Below are 16,372 nucleotides of genomic sequence, written 5' to 3' on the forward strand. Positions count from 1 at the left end.
TGCTGGGGCCTGGGTTCGATCCCTGGTCGGGGAACTAAGATCCCGCAAGCCCCAAGGCGTGGCCGAAAAAAAAAAAAAGAACGAAGTAGACTCTGATGTCACACTTTTAAGTCACAGTGGAGTGTAGATTTTTTTTATCTAATTAGATATTGAAGTATTAAGTTTATCATGTAATATCATCGTAGCTATGTCAGAAGAATACAAGATAGGTAGACATTACCAACTAAGGTAATAACATGACATGCCCTACCACACAGCACTCACTCCCAACTCATCAGAGCAACAATCAAGAAAATTAGAAAATTTAAAACAAGGCATTTCATCACAAGCAAAATGTCTTCCCAAAAATAAAAAATGAAAATGAGGCTACAACCAGAGTAAGATTCTGAATGGCTCATTTGTTAACCAAGCAAGGAAAGTCATTTACCAATCATGATTTAAATTGTGTTCGATTACAGCAGACAAAGAAATGTGTCCAGAGAAAAGAAAACATCTTTAAGACTTGTCTCTCAGTGAAAATAATTGCTCCAAGAACAGCCTGTAAGGAACAATTACAGCCATGAATGTTTTCCAAATTGGTTGAGAAAATACTAATTCAGTACAACCTGAAGTGGCATCTGCTAAGATGAATAATGACAGATGGCGGTAAACATGTGTAGAGCAGAAAAAAGCTTAGCTGGACAAGTTTACAAATCTTATGAAAATGCAAGGTGTTTACAAAATTTTATTTTACTTTGCAAAATATACTTTTTTTAAAAAAATATGTTACTTATGTTAACATGTGGATTTATTATTTCTATTTTTAAGTAAATTACATAAATATTTCTTAAATGCAAGGTGCTTATAGCCTACAGTGTTCATTATGCTATCTATCAGCAGGTACTCTGCATAAAAATATTTGAATCTATGATGTGTTATTGAACCAGCAGTGTCAACAGCCAACTTCATCCACTCTCATGAACTTAACTATCAGTTCCATAAAATTTTTCTCAGAAATAAAAACTGAATATCCTGATACGTTCTACCACACAACAATACAATGGCTCAGCAATGGTATAGTTTTATTTAAATTTTTCAAGCTCAGGGTTGAGACTGAAATTGTCCTGAACAAGAAGAACTCCCTCAACCACTGTTACTAGACACTGAATGGCTTTGGAAATTAGTTTTTGCTGCACATTTGATAATATTTCTCAATGAATTCAACCTAAAATTAGAAGGCCAACAGCACTTAAAAATCTGTAAAACCTATACCGAGGTAAAGTCATTTCAAGGACAACTGACATTGTTTGAATCACAGGTAATGTCAAGCTGCTTTATACACTTTTTTTTTTTTGCGGTACACGGGCCTCTCACTGTTGTGGCCTCTCCTGTTGCAGAGCACAGGCTCCGGACACGCGGGCTCAGCGGCCATGGCTCAAGGGCCTAGCCGCACCGCGGCATGTGGGATCTTCCCGGACCAGGGCACGAACCCATGTCCCCTGCATCGGCAGGCAGACTCTCAACCACTGCACCACCAGGGAAGCCCCTTTATACACTTTTGATGCTGTCAAAAATCAAAATAAGACTCGAGACCTCCACTCCCACACAAGTATGCAGTAGATATATTTTCCAAAGTCAAACTACAGTTCCAACAGCATTTTTCAGACCTCAGTACAAGTACAAAAGTACGTTCCACATTTCAAAACCCATTTAACTGTGCAACAAGGAGTTCCACATAGTCCTCAATTGGAAGTGATTAGTTGGTAATGCAATGATTTGCTAAAGGGTAAATATGAGAAATGAATCTAACATAATTCTACAGATGTCTTCCAAGCAATAAATACGCTCTATTAAAACCACTGGGGGAATTTCCTGGTGGTCCAGTGGTTAAGACTCGGGCTTTCACTGCCGTGGACCCGGGTTCAATACCTGGTCAGGGAACTAAGATCCCACAAACCGTGCAGTTCAGCCAAAAAAAAAAAAAATATATGTTCATAGATTGATATCAGTATTTGGCAATACTTATCTATGTAAAAAGATATATTCAAAGGTGAAATACATTAAATCTCATTACAAATCAGCATTAAATAGGAACATTTATGATCAATTTTGATGATAGGAAACAGTAACTTTAAACTCCAATTAAGTAAAATGTTATCCCTTCTCCCCCAAAAAAGATTTCATTCTTCTCATCAGCAAACCTTTATTACCAAAAAAAGAGTTCTCAACCATTATTAGTATTGTATTTTTAATTTCATCGATTAAAAAACTTGAGGAAATTTTTTCTCCCTTGTTTTGCAAGTACCTACAAAATATTCTTCATTTTGCCTCTGGGCCCACAAAGCCTAATGCTTATGATCTGGCCCTTTACACAAAATGTCTGCCAACCCTTGGCCTAGAAGAATAAACTGAGACAAAGAAAGGTTAAGCGACTTGCCCAAGACCAAGACTACAGAGTTAGAAAGTGAGAGACCAGGTTTCAGGCTAAGGCAGTCTGGGTGCAGAAACCATGCTCTTAACCACGATACCACATTGTTCCCATGAACCAAGAACAAGATGTCAAGGAAATAATCAAAGAACAAGAAAAGAGGGCTTCCCCGGTGGTGCAGTGGTTGAGAGTCCGCCTGCCGATGCAGGGGACACGGGTTCATGCCCCGGTCCGGGAAGATCCCACATGCCGCACAGCGGCTGGGCCCGTGAGCCATGGCCGTTGAGCCTGCGCGTCCGGGGCCTGTGCTCCGCAACGGGAGAGGCCACAGCAGTGAGAGGCCCACGTACCGCAAAAAATAAAAAAAGAACAAGAAAAGATACTTGAAACTACTAAAAACTGATTTAAAAATTCAATAGGCAGTCTTGTGTGATAATATAGCAGCTGTGTAATTACTTGAAAGATGAGTGGATGTGAAATAAAAGCCATTTTGTGTACTGTTAAAAAAAAATTCAGTTGGAAGGTCTTAATAGAGTAGTAACAGGAGTTCCAAACAGAAAGCACGAACAAAACAGAGGAGCATTAAGTTAAGACACTGTCAGGTCGGGAACTGTGAAGGTGTGAGACTGTACTTTACCTTCATCAACGAAGACAATGAAGCCTCTGGGAGGGGAAGAAAAACAATTCACTGTCAGGGCAACAGCAGTAGCCAGAGTAACATCTTGCATCGGTTTCCTGGGTCCCAATCCCCACAGGTCTTCCAAAGTATTTGGTAAAAATCAGTAATATGTTCACAGAAAAATAAAGCAAATAGGGAGGGGGGCGGGGAAGCAAGGTAAACTCAGCTCAGCACTGATATTTATGCAGTCAGGATAATGTAAACACTGAATTAATCAAGAATTCTTAAGTATCTATACTACAAGGGCTGGAAGAGGGGGAGGAGGAGGAAGAGGCTCATCTACCACAACAGGCATCAACAGGTATTACCTAAAATTGATAAATCACAAAATAGCCATTTAGACATATTACTTATAAACACAGTTAAAAGCAGTTATCTCTGGGAACCAGACTAAAAAGGACAGGTAAGGCAGGGTACTGCTGATCTTCTATAACATTATTATAAATTATTATCTTTTCTAACAATTTGCAAGTATTACTTTAAGTAGAAATATTAACTTTTAAATACATTGGAGAGAATGTGCTTTACTATTTCACAATCATTGATTCATATAACTCAATGTGCAAATATCAAAGAATAGTACAGGGCTGAAAAAACAAACTAGCAATACCCAAGCTCCATCACACTGGTTATGTAAGCACAACGACTCCGTCAATATTTCCTGAGCGCCCACTATGTGGCCAGCACAATACCAAGAGCCAGGGTTAAAACTGTGAAGGATAGAATTTATTTACAGTTGAGTAAGAGACACAAATAAAGCAACATGAAATTATAATATGGCAACTATTCAAGACTCAGTGAAAGCTTCCCAGAGGTCATGCCATAAAAGCTAAGACCTAGGACTTCCCTGGTGGTGCAGTGGGTAAGACTCCATGCTCCCAATGCAGGGGGCCCGGGTTCGATCCCTGGTCAGGGAACTAGATCCCCATGCATGCTGCAACCAAGAGTTTGCATGCCACAACTAAGGAGCCTGCGTGCTGCAACTAAGGAGCCTGCGTACTGCAACTAAGGAGCCAGCGAGCTGCAACTAAGGAGGCCTCCTGCTGCAACTAAGACCTGGCACAGCCAAATAAATAAATATTAAAAAAAAAAAAAAAAAAAGCTAAGACCTGAAGGACTGGCCTGGTTGGGTGTGGAGTTAAGAAACTTTTCAAAGTAAGAGAAAAGCATGTGTGTAGGCCTAGGATTAGGAAAAACAGGCAGGGTCCATTCAAGGAACTGAAAAAAGCTCAACATGGCTAGAGTGGGGAGGGAAGCAAAAAAAGCCAGAAAGCAAGCTGATGCCTGATAGGGAGACTTACTAAAGGGCATGTCTTCTACTTTGCCCACTGTAACTATAAAATTGCATACATCCCTCAGCCTTCTAGACCAGTGAACTCTTCCCCAATACACTGATGATTTCAAAATACCTTAGTCCAGAACTATCCTATGGGTGCCAGACCATTTATCTGACTACATGCCATACATTACTATCTGGACCCAGAAATCAAGGGCCATATCCTAGAGATGACAGAGTAAGAAGCTGGAAAAGAGGCTGGGTCCCTCATGACAGCAGAGCCACCATACCAGCCCTGAATTGTCTACCTCTGGACTTCTCTTACATGAGAAACAAACTAACAACATGTTCAAGCTAGCAACGGTATGTTACTCAAAGACAAACCTAATCTTAACTGATACAGGAGGCTTTGAAAGTATTGTAAGGTGGAGGGTTGCAAAAGGTATTTTGAAGGAATAATTGTCAAGATTCGGTGATTGACTTCAGGACTTCCCTGGTGGTCCAGTGGTTAAAACTCCATGCTCCCAATGCAGGGCGCCTGGGTTCGATCCCTTGTCAGGGAACTAGATCCCACATGCATGCCACAACTAAGAGCCTGCATGCCGCAACTAAAGATCCCACATGCCACAACAAAGATCCCGAGTGCCACAACTAAGACCTGGCACAGTCAAATAAATAAATAAATAAATATTTTTTAAAAAAGATTCAGTGATTGACTCAATCTAAAAAAAGAAAACTCATTATCTGTCATATGACATACAAAAAAATTGTTGTTAATTCTTCCAATATTCTTATTGGAGAGTTACAGCCACTTTTGGTGTCTGCATTTTTTAATTGAGATATAATTCACATGTAACATATTAATTTCAGGTGTACAACACAATGATTCAATATATATATATATACTGTATTGCAAAATGATTGCCACAATCAGTCTAGTTAACATCCAGCACCACACACAGTTATTTTTTTTTCTTGTGATGGGAACATTTAAGATCTACTCTTAGCAACTTTCAAACATATAATACAGTATTATTAACTACAGTCACCACGTTGCACATTACATTCCAGGACTTATTTATTTTATAACTGGAAGTTTGCACCTTTTGACCACCTTCACCCATTTCACCGACCCCCGACCCCTCACCTGGTGTCTGCATTTTTAAAGAATGTAACAAAAACTAGAGAAGACATCAAAAAGTACTGACCAAACTTTCTTAATAATAAAAAAAAAAATTTTTCAGTAAATAAGAGCTATCTGTAAAGTTGTTTTCAGCCCTATTAGATTGCTTTGTCTACAAATAGACAAACATGAGTATAATTTAAAACTGCAAGCAGTTTTTAAGAAGTTCAAAGCATTAAGCTCAACTAAGAATCTTAGTAGGGAAAATAAGCTTAAAAATAGGCACAGATATATAACAATTCCCATTATGTTTACTGGAAGCCGTAAGCTAAAACACACCACCATCAGAGAGACCAGACCTTCCCGCTCCAAGGCAGTCAAGACCTTGAGAGCTAAGCTGGAAAGTGGAACCCCCTCAGGAAGCAGGATACCAACTACAGGGCTTCCTGAAATCCACCTGTAAGATTCAGAGTCTTCTCCCCCATCCTGGGAGAGGAAGAGCAGTAACAGCCATCTTGCCCCTCTGCTTTGCAGGCCCACAGCACTCAACCTCACCCAGCTGAGTCACATATGGAAAATTCTAGATGGGAATTCAAGCCCAACTCTCACAGTAGCTCATTCTTCCTGAAAATTTTTTCTCCCTTTGAGTCTTCCTGTTGAATTGGAGGTACCTCCATCACCCACTGGGACACAGAGCCCCTGCCCTCTCACTCTGGGCATGGGAACCATCATTGCCAGAGTGTCCTGCGACTTCAAGTAGCAGTTGAGCATTATCTACACTCTGATTACAAGTAAACAATACTTAAAAGACATGAATATGAAATAAATAAATAAATATGAATATGAAAAAGACCGAAACAAAATACAGAAAAACTTTACACGTTATTACATTGTTTTTATATTTAATCACTTTTAAAGGTCTCATTTTCCAAAGCCTATACTACAAATGTCACAGGTATTTCCCACATATTTGTTTACAGTCACTAAAAGGAAAATGGAACAGTCCTCTCCAGCACTAACTATTCCCATTATCTACAAAGTGAAAGAGGACACACTGCATTTGCAGCAGCAAACAAAATCACTGATTTTCTTAAGTCTCAACAAAATATCCCAAAATATACTGTGATAGGCAGAATAACAATTCCCAAAGATGTCCACATCCTAATCTATGGAACCTGTGATTCGGTTATTTTACATAGCAAAAGGGACTTTGCAGATGTAATTAAGTTAAGGACCTTAAGTTGAGGGAAATTACCCTGAATTACCCAGGTGTGCCTGATCTAATCACATGGGTCCTTAAAAGTGGAGAACCTTTCCCAGCTGTGGTCAGATGGACTACAGAACAGCCAGAGAGATGCAATGCTGCTGGTTTTGAAGATGGAGGAAGGGGGTCACAAGCCAAGGAATGTGGCGGCCCCTAAAAGCTGGAAGAGGCAAGGAAACAGTTTCTCCCCTGGAAACTTCCCAAAAGGAACACAGGCTTGACACACTGATTTTAGCCCAGTGAGACCCATTTCGGACTTCTAAAATACAGAACTTTTAAAGAATAAGTTTGTATTGTTTTAAGCCATTAAATTTGTGGTGATTTGTTGCAGTAGTCATAGAAAACTAATACACACACATTAAACAACTTCTAACAATATGTGAAATCATCTGGAGAGAAACATAATCAAATTGCCCAAATACTTAGAGCAGTATGAGATATAAGTCATTTGTGCATTTTGTGGTATATTTCACTTCTATTTTTCTCCTGCCCTCAGAAAACTCCATCCATTAAAGAGCTAGCCAAAGTGACAATTCTTCAAGCATTCTGCAGAAGGATGAACCATATTAACCAAGAAAATGGAACAGTCAGGACAACAGGATTAACTGTAAAAATCAGGAAACAAACTGTATTTTTCAGGAAGTCAAACATCAAAATGTTTGCACTGCTTCTTCAGTATCAAATGGATACCACATTTTAAAAAGTAAGTCCTTCTAGATATAAAGAGCTTATTATTAATTTTTTAGGTGTGACAATCATATTGTGGGTATATTAAAGAGAGTGACTCAATCTTCCAGAGACATATACTCAAATATTTACAAATGAAATGGAGTTGGGAATAGGAATTCAGGGCCATAGATGAAACTAAATTAGCCTGAGTTACTGATTGTTAGAGCCAGGTAATGGGTACGTGGGGGCATATTACATTATCCCGGGTTGAGCTTTTCCAAATTTAAAAGTTACAAAAACAAAGTCCTCGACCTACTTATAATAATATAGATTTCTTAATATATTTAATAGTTGAAACTCCTTCCTGTAACATTGACCCATCTCAATTTTCTGCCACTTAATCCACGTGCATCAATTCTTTCATTCCCACTCATTCTGCCCTGTTTACTAACCTAATGAGCTTCAGCTCAACCTAACAGCTAAAAGATTGATTCTTCATCTGCAGAATGGGAATAGTTATACTTGCCCAGTCTGTCTCTGAGTTGCAAAGAAAATTATCTAAGATAAACAATACAAAGCAGTATAACCATTCAAGAAATCTACATTATTCATAACTTCCATGCTCAGCAGCAACCATTCACCTATTACTATAGATCCCCTTCCCTTCCACCTCCAGTTCCTCTCTCGAGCCCTCAATTCATCATCCCAAAGCCAGGGTCCCTCTGAAAGGGTACACTCCTCTCCACTGCCTCCACACACACACCGGTGTTTTCATATCTTTCAGCACCTTCTCTCTACACATCTCTCCCTCCAGCTTTCAAGGATCCTGCTCAGTCTGCCCCCCTAGCGAATCTATCCTGTGTACCCCTTTGCTGGCCCTATTACAATCATCCCATCCCTTCTATTTCAGTACTTTCATCCTATCAGCTTTATTAACTCACTACTGTTCACAAACACCCGATCTAACTTCCCACCCTCTCGCCTTTCAGTTAAAACACAATCGCTACTTGCCAGGGAGTGGAGAATAAGGAGTGACTTCTAATGGGTATAGTTTTCTTTTTTGGGTGATAAAGATGTTCTTAAATTAGACAGTTGCACAACCATGTGAAAATGCTTTTAAAAAACAGAGTTAAAAAAAAGAACAAAAAACCACTGCGTTATACTTTAATTGTACTTTTAAAGGGTGAATTTTGTGGTATGTCAATTACATCTCAATAAAAATTTGTATGTCAAAAAAACAATCAACATTATTGCTCACCTTGCCCATCACACGCCCACTTGTCACATCAACCCCATCTTCCGAAGCATCGACTTGCTCTTCGGTATCCCCCCCGCCACGACCAACTCCCAACACCAGACTCGGACTGAGGCCCCTCTCACTCTCTTGATTAGCACATCCCCTCACTTCCCGGCTCTAAGTGCCATTGAATCCTGGAAGTGGGGGGCAGCTCTCGTGGCTCCGTCCCCCGCTGGCAGAAGGGACCCTTCTGCCCGGGGGACGGGAGGGTGTCCCCAAACCCGCTCTGACAAGGGGCGGGGGCCCCGCCCGGCTCCCAGGGCCGCGCTGCCAGGGGCGACGCCACAGCCCACCTGTCTCAGCCGGCGGAGAGATCCGCTTCCAGCTCACGGACGGACGAACGGGTGGCAGAGGGGACAGAACAAGCCGCGGTCGCCGCCGCAGCCGGGTTGGCGCACACCGGCTCAGGCCTCCATGTTTCCACGTCTCTGCGGCTCCGGCTCCGACTCCGACTCCGGCTCGGCTCCCGCCCGGACAGCGTCAGTGCGGAGGCCCAGGGGCGGGGAGAGAAGAGGGAAGCTACGGAGAACGCCCGGGGTACCGAAAGCCCCGGCGCGCTCTAGCCGGCGGTCACGTGGCGCGCGGCGCGCGGACTTCTGGGAAATGAAGTGCTTCCGGCGTTCAGCGTTTCTCCACTCTCCTGCGCTTCCAGGGCAACCGCAAAGCCGCGTGGCAAAACTGAGAAGCTGATAAATCTTACCTTCGTGCTGCAGTCCTGGCTTACCCTACAGCACTTGTTCTGGTAACTTAACTTCATTAAGGCTCCTGTTCATTCCAGCACAATAATCACCCCAAAGTCAGGCAGTTCCTTGTAGGACTCTAAAGAATTGGGAAATAGGAAAATAAAGTTTGATGGAGGCAGAATAGCAGATCTCGAATTGCCTGCAATACTGTCAGAAAGGACAGGTCCAACAGGAAAGAGTGTCAATGTGGTGCAGTGGCAAAAGTATGGAATTTAAAGTCAAATGAGCTGAGGTTACCAGATTGACGTCCTTCGGTCCTTATTTCACCTCTCCAGCAAGTTTCCTCATCTAGAATACATATACGGGATCATGATGATACTAACCATACAGGACTATTAACGACGTCAGTAATAATAACTCACATTATGGGTTGTTTTCTATGGGCTATTCACTGTTACTTTATTTCTTCAAATAACGCTATGAGATAGATATCGCTGTTATTTCCTTAATATGAACAGTATGTGCCAATACACTCTGAAAAGTACTATAGAGGTCTTACATATACTTTTCCAACTTTTATTGCCAACAAGTTCCCTGAACTTGCAGAATAATTGCAGGAAAATATACTAAAACACAAGATACCTGAGAAGCCTAGCTAAAAATGAGGTGATAAAAATGTTCTGAAATTAGATAGTTTATGGCTATGCAGCCATTGTAAACAATGCTATGAATATGTGTTCATGATATATTGAGAGGAAATGGTATGTACAGTATTACCCATTTTCAAAAATAAATTATATTTATAATACTTATGTATATATGGCCCAAGGGGAAAAAGGCTAAAGGAATATTAGCAATTATTATCTTTGGGAAATGAGTTCATGCATGTTTTTAAAATAAATTTATTTATTTATATTTGGCTGCATTGGGTCTTCGTTGCTGCACACAGGCTTCCTCTAGCTGTGGTGAGCGGAGCCACTCTTCGTTGCTATGCGCGGGCTTCTCATTTTGGTGGCTTCTCTTGTTGCGGAGCACAGGCTCCAGGCACACGGGCTTCAGTAGTTGCAGCACGTGGGCTCAGTAGTTGTGGCTCGCGGGCTCTAGAGCGCAGGCTCAGTAGCTGTGGCACACAGGCTTAGTTGCTCTGTGGCATGTGAGATCTTCCTGGGCCAGGGCTCGAACCCTTGTCCCCTGCACTGGCAGGTGGATTCTTAACCACTGTGCCACTAGGGAAGTCCCCATGCATGATTAAAAAGTTTTTTCCTACATGTTTTCTAATTTTTCTGCAATAAATATGAATTACATGTATAATTTTATTTTTAAATTACTATAGCGAAAAGAGAGTCAGGCACCAAATCAACCTCAAAGTACTTTTTAATTTTGCCTATACAAAAATCACAGTCTACCTACCCCAAAGTGACCTAGCAAAAACTGTGAGCATCTCTTCAGAACTTTCTTGATAGACCAAGAAGCAACTTATTCTACCTTGAGGCAATCCTATTTGTGAAATTTAATATTCCCTACCTTTTGTAATTTTTGCATGGCTTGAAATAAAAAGTTTCACTAGAAACCAGTGTTCCTAGGCAAATATCATAATGTTGCTAAGAAAACATCATAAATCAGAAAATAATAATAGGAATGGTTTTAACAATATGTAATGCATTAGTTGAAGTAGCAGTCCTTTGAAAACTACTTATTGTACATGTAATGTGAAAAGTATTATCCTTGGTCAGCAACTTTCAATACTGCCTGCACAAGTATCATGACAACTTTGACTTGACTACTTCAGTGTCTGGTTATTGCAGAAACACTAACAAGAAGGCCATAAACACCCTCCCACTAAATGCAATGGGGTATCTTGGATTGGATCCTGGAACCACAAAAGGCAATAGTGGGAAAACTGATGAAAGCCAGATAAAGTCTGGACTTTAGTTAAAGATATTGTACCAATGTTAATTTCCTAGTTTTGACAATTGTGTATGGTTATATAAGATATTAACATTTAAGGAAACTAGGAGGAGGATATTCAGGAACTGTCTGTACCTTGCAACTCTTCTGTAAATTTAAAATTATTCCCTCTGTCAGGCCGAATAATGGCCACCCTGAAGATATCCACATCCTAATCCCCCAAGACCTATGAATATATTAGTTTACATGGCAAAGGGGAATTAAGGTTGCAGATGGCATTAAGGTCACTAATCAGATGACCTTAAAATGGGGAGATTATCCCCAGTTATCTGGGTGGGCCCGATGTAACCACAAAAGTACAAAGTGAGAGGGAGGCAGAAAACATCAGTCATGAATATGGCTCTAGCAGAAGATCAAGTGATTCAATATGAGAACCAGGCATTACTGGCTTTGGAAACATTATCTGCTAGAGCCTTCAGAAGGGAACACAGTCTTGCTGATACCCTCATTTTAGCTCAGTGAGACTGAGTCAGACTCTCACCCACAGAGCTATAAGACAATACATTTGTGTTGTTTTAAGCCACTAAATATGTGGTAATTTTTTGTAGTAGTAATGGAAAACGAATACATTCAAAAATTAAAAAGTGTAGGGACCTCCCTGGTGGCTCAGTGGTTAAGAATCTGTCTGCCAATGCAGGGGATACGGGTTCGAGCCCTGGTCCCGGAAGATCCCACATGCCACAGAGCAACTAAGCCCATGCGCCACAACTACTGAGCCTGTGCTCTAGAGCCCACGAGCTATAACTACTGAGCCCACACTCTGCAACTACTGAAGCACGTGCACTCTAGGGCCTGCATGCCACAACTACTGAGCCTGCATGCTGCAGCTACTGAAACCCGCGTGCCTAGAGCCTGTGCTCCACGGTAAGAGAAGCCACCGCAATGAGAAACCTGCGCACCACAATGAAGAGTAGCCCCCACTCACAACTAGAGAAAGCCCACGCGCAGCAACGAAGACCCAATGCAGCCAAAAAAACAAAAAAAAGGTATAATTAAAAGCAAAACTTCGGGCTTCCCTGGTGGCGCAGTGGTTGAGCGTCTGCCTGCCGATGCAGGGGACGCGGGTTCGTGCCCTGGTCCAGGAAAATCCCACATGCCGCGGAGCGGCTGGGCCCGTGAGCCATGGCCGCTGAGCCTGCGCGTCCGTAGCCTGTGCTCCACAACGGTGAGAGGCCCGCGTACCGCAAAAAAAAAAAAAGCAAAACTTCCTAATGGCTACCTGTCTTGCCAACACATTCCCAATCTGGGACTGTACAAATATCCATGCTACTTAGAAAGAAACTGTAAACCAGAAAATGCACAAAAAATTATACTTCACTTCCCAGCTCATTTTGGTTAGACTATTATAAAAACCAGCTGTATCTGGAAACATGTTGAGTTCCATAGGAAAGTCATTCAAGCAATGAAGTGTCAAGTGAGTCATTGGAAACAGTCTGGTATCTGAAATTGAGTCCTGCGTAACCTCATCCTCCTCACTACTCAGTGACTTTCCAGCAAGGTACTCAAAACAAGGACTGGTGCTTCTGATTTAGGATGTCCATTTGGTTCATTCATTCACTTATTCCACTAATATTTACTTAGCAATTTTGTGTACACTGTGCTTCAGAGCTGGGCCTGACCTCAAGAAGCTGAAGGTCTAGAAGAGGAAACAGGCATTATACAATTAAAAACTGGGTTAAATTGCCACGAAGAACAAGAACAGTCAGCACAACCTGGTATCCAGCCCCAAGGAAACAGCTTTTCAAGAAATAAATGGTGAAAAATTAACCATTTTCTGGATGAGCAGGGCCAGTATTTTCAACATCTTAATAATAAAATTTACACCTGCAAAATTGAAATTTCCTTTAGGGTTAAAACAAAGAAACAAATAGAACTGAACTAAATCAACAAAAAATTATTCCAGAGGTGCTAAATGCCACCGTGGCCCCTCAGTAATAAATGGTTCCCAATGCGATCAAATGGCCTTGGCTATGGAATAATGGAAATTTTACTAGGTTTACCCAGAGAATGAAATACACTGCAAGTCTCTGAATGAGATTATTGTTTCTGATTTTCTCTGAGGTTCTAAACATAATTCCCTCCCTCCATCTCCATAAATCAGACCATGTCTCCCATCTGCTTAAAGACTTCCAGTGGCTTCTCACTTCATTCAGTATTAAAGCCAATGGTATTAAAATGGCCTGCAGAGCCCTACAATATGCCTTAATCCCAAAGCCATCCCACCACTATAATCTCATCTCCACTTGTGGCTATTTCACTGTCAGACCTAATTGGAATGGCCTCCTTGCAGCTGCTCCAAGCACGCTCCCAGCTCAGGGCCTTAGGTACCTACTGTTCCCTCTGCTTGGACCACTCTTTTCCCTATTTTTAGTAGTGAATATTTTATTGCGTGCCCTGTAAATGCCGCACATGGATCTAGGCACTGGCATGTTATAGATCAACTGTATTATTTATTGCTTTCAAGGAGCTTACATTCTGGTGGAAGAAGACAATTAAATAAGTAAAACAAATTATAATTAACTTAGACCACTTCTCCTTATCTCCTCCAAGACTCTGGTCAAATGTGATATTATCAAGCCTTTCCTTGTTCGCCCTGCATAAAATAGAAACACCTCCCCACCCTCACCTCCTGTCCCCAGACTCCAGCACTCTCCATCCTTTCCCCTCCTTCATCTTCCTACAGGGCTTTTAATCACCCCTCCACACATTGTATAGTCATCTGTTTATTTGTCTCCTTGCTAGTAGAATGTGAATTAAAGAAGGGATTTTTTTGTTTATTGGCATAGCCCAAGTCTCCCATAGGCACGTAGTAAACATTTTTTGAATAAATAATAAACCATTTCACCAGGTATTATGGATTGAATTATTCTCCCCCATCAAAAAAAAGGCATATAGTGAAGTTCTAACTCCCAGTACCTTAGATTGTGACCTTATTTGGAGATACGGTCTTTATAGAGGCGATCAAATTAAAATGAAGTCATTAGAATGGGTCCTACTCCAACATGACACGTGCCCTTATAAAAGAGGGAGATTTAAAAACAGACATATACAGGGAGAATGCCATGTGAAGATGAGGGCAGACATCAGAGTTATGCATCTACAAGCCAAGGAACACGAAAGATTGCCAGTAAACCCTCAGACGCTAAGGGAGAGGCATGTAACGGATTCTCTCTCACAGCCCTCAGAAGAAACCAACACTGCAGACACCTTGACCTCTGACTTCTAGCCTCCTGAACTGTGAGACAATAAATTTCTGTTGTTTAAGACACCCAATTTATGCTTCAATATTACTGCTGTGCTAGCAAACTAATACACCAAGCGGTCCACCACTTGCTTCCCCTACTTTGCCCATGTATGCAAAAATGTGTATTTGACTAAAAAGTATCACCAAAGTACTAAATGTTCAATGACAGGGGATTGGCTGAATGCATTATGGCACATCCATCCAACAGAATACTGCGCCTTTAAAAAGAGGATATAGAAAGTTATTTAATGACTTGGAAAGTCCTTCACAACAGGTTGTTAAATGAAATTAAGTTTAACAAACAATATGTAAAACATAATTCCAATTTATTTAAAAGTCTGAAGAACTGGGCTGGAAATGTAACTTTTATTTTTCAATTTTTATGCATTTGTACAGTTTGCATACATGAATATATCCAATATATATACAAAACTAATATATGTGCATGTATTCAAACATATACAAGTGTATATATGTAATATATCAAAATATATACATAATTGGACCTAATTTTCACAATGCTGTGAGTAGAGTATTATTGTCTCCATTTTACCCCTGAGAAAATATAATACAAAACAGTTTGTGTTTTTTTTTAAGTTACTGACCGTTATACACCTAGGTTACTGAGACCTCCAAGAGTTCACCTTCTACTATAAACAACGTAAACAGGAAAGTCCAAAGAGAATGGATTTTTATGGTTGTTTTATGGTGATTTAGTTGTGAACTTGAATTTTTATGGTAAAAGAGAGGTGGTGGTGGAAGGAGAGACTATAGGTTAGAATTGAACTTTAAGACTCTACAGCCAAAAAGAGTCTCCGGATGTCCCTGGAATTCAGGAAATCCCAGTTGGAAGATCAGGTATTGTGGCCAGAGACCAGATCCACAGACTGACAAAAATATAAAGAGAGCCAGTTGCCTGGGTAGGAAAATTAGAATTCAAAATTCTTTCAATTAACTACAATAGTGAACAAAAAAAGAGCTGAATGGCATTTAAATGAACTCTAAGTTTCTGCATTTGGGTTCAAAATACCACTGCCCAACATGGGAACAGTTAATTGAAAAGGAAGTACTTGCGATTTCCCTGGCAGTCCAGTGGTTAAGACTCCGCACTTCTACTGCAGGGGGCGCAGGTTCGATCCCTGGTCTGGGACATGCCTCATGGTGTGGCCAAAAAATAAATTAAAAAAAAAAAGAAAGAGCAAATACTAATGGCTCTTAAACCTCACCAAAACTCATAACAGGAGAAAGTCAAATGAAAGCTACCCTGAAATATTTTCTCAAATCAGATCGGCGAACATCAAAAAGTTTGATGAGACACTGTTGGCGAAGGTGTAGGGACCAGGCCCCGTACACTGCTGGAGGGCGTGTACATCAGCATCACCAACAGTTTGACAATATTTTCAAAATTATAAAACACATACCCTTTGACACTGCAACATACACTTCTAGAAATCTATTTTACAAATATGAGTTCACACACAAGGGAATTCCCTGGCCGTCCAGTGATTAGGACTCCGAGCTTCCACTGCAGGGGGCACAGGTTTGATCCCCTAGTCGGGGACCTAAGATCCTGCATGCCCTGCAGTGCGGCCAAAAAAAAAAAGCACACAAGTGAAATAATTTACATACAAAGATATTTACTACAGTAATTTTTTTGGTAATTTAAAAAACATTTTTATTGTGGTAAGATACAAACAAAATTTACTATCTTAACCGTTTTTTAATGTACATTTTTGTAGTATTAAGTATATTTACACTGTTG

The 16,372-nt window shown here is 40.8% G+C and overlaps 1 protein-coding gene across 2 annotated transcripts in view; it reads right to left on the bottom strand.

Moving 5' to 3' along the window:
• The window catches only part of DYM (dymeclin), a 372,239-nt gene extending 362,967 nt beyond the window's left edge, over positions 1–9,272 (bottom strand). Inside the window, exon 1 of one of the 2 annotated variants that reach the window (XM_073790708.1) lies at positions 9,009–9,272. The gene's annotated coding sequence lies outside the window, so the exon portion shown is untranslated. The remainder of the gene's footprint in view (positions 1–9,008) is intronic. The other variant, XM_019937032.3, reaches the window with a different exon arrangement.
• Positions 9,273–16,372: the final 7,100 nt, after the last annotated feature.

The sequence above is a fragment of the Tursiops truncatus genome, chromosome 13, assembly GCF_011762595.2.
Source record: "Tursiops truncatus isolate mTurTru1 chromosome 13, mTurTru1.mat.Y, whole genome shotgun sequence".
NCBI classification, from domain to species: domain Eukaryota; kingdom Metazoa; phylum Chordata; class Mammalia; order Artiodactyla; family Delphinidae; genus Tursiops; species Tursiops truncatus.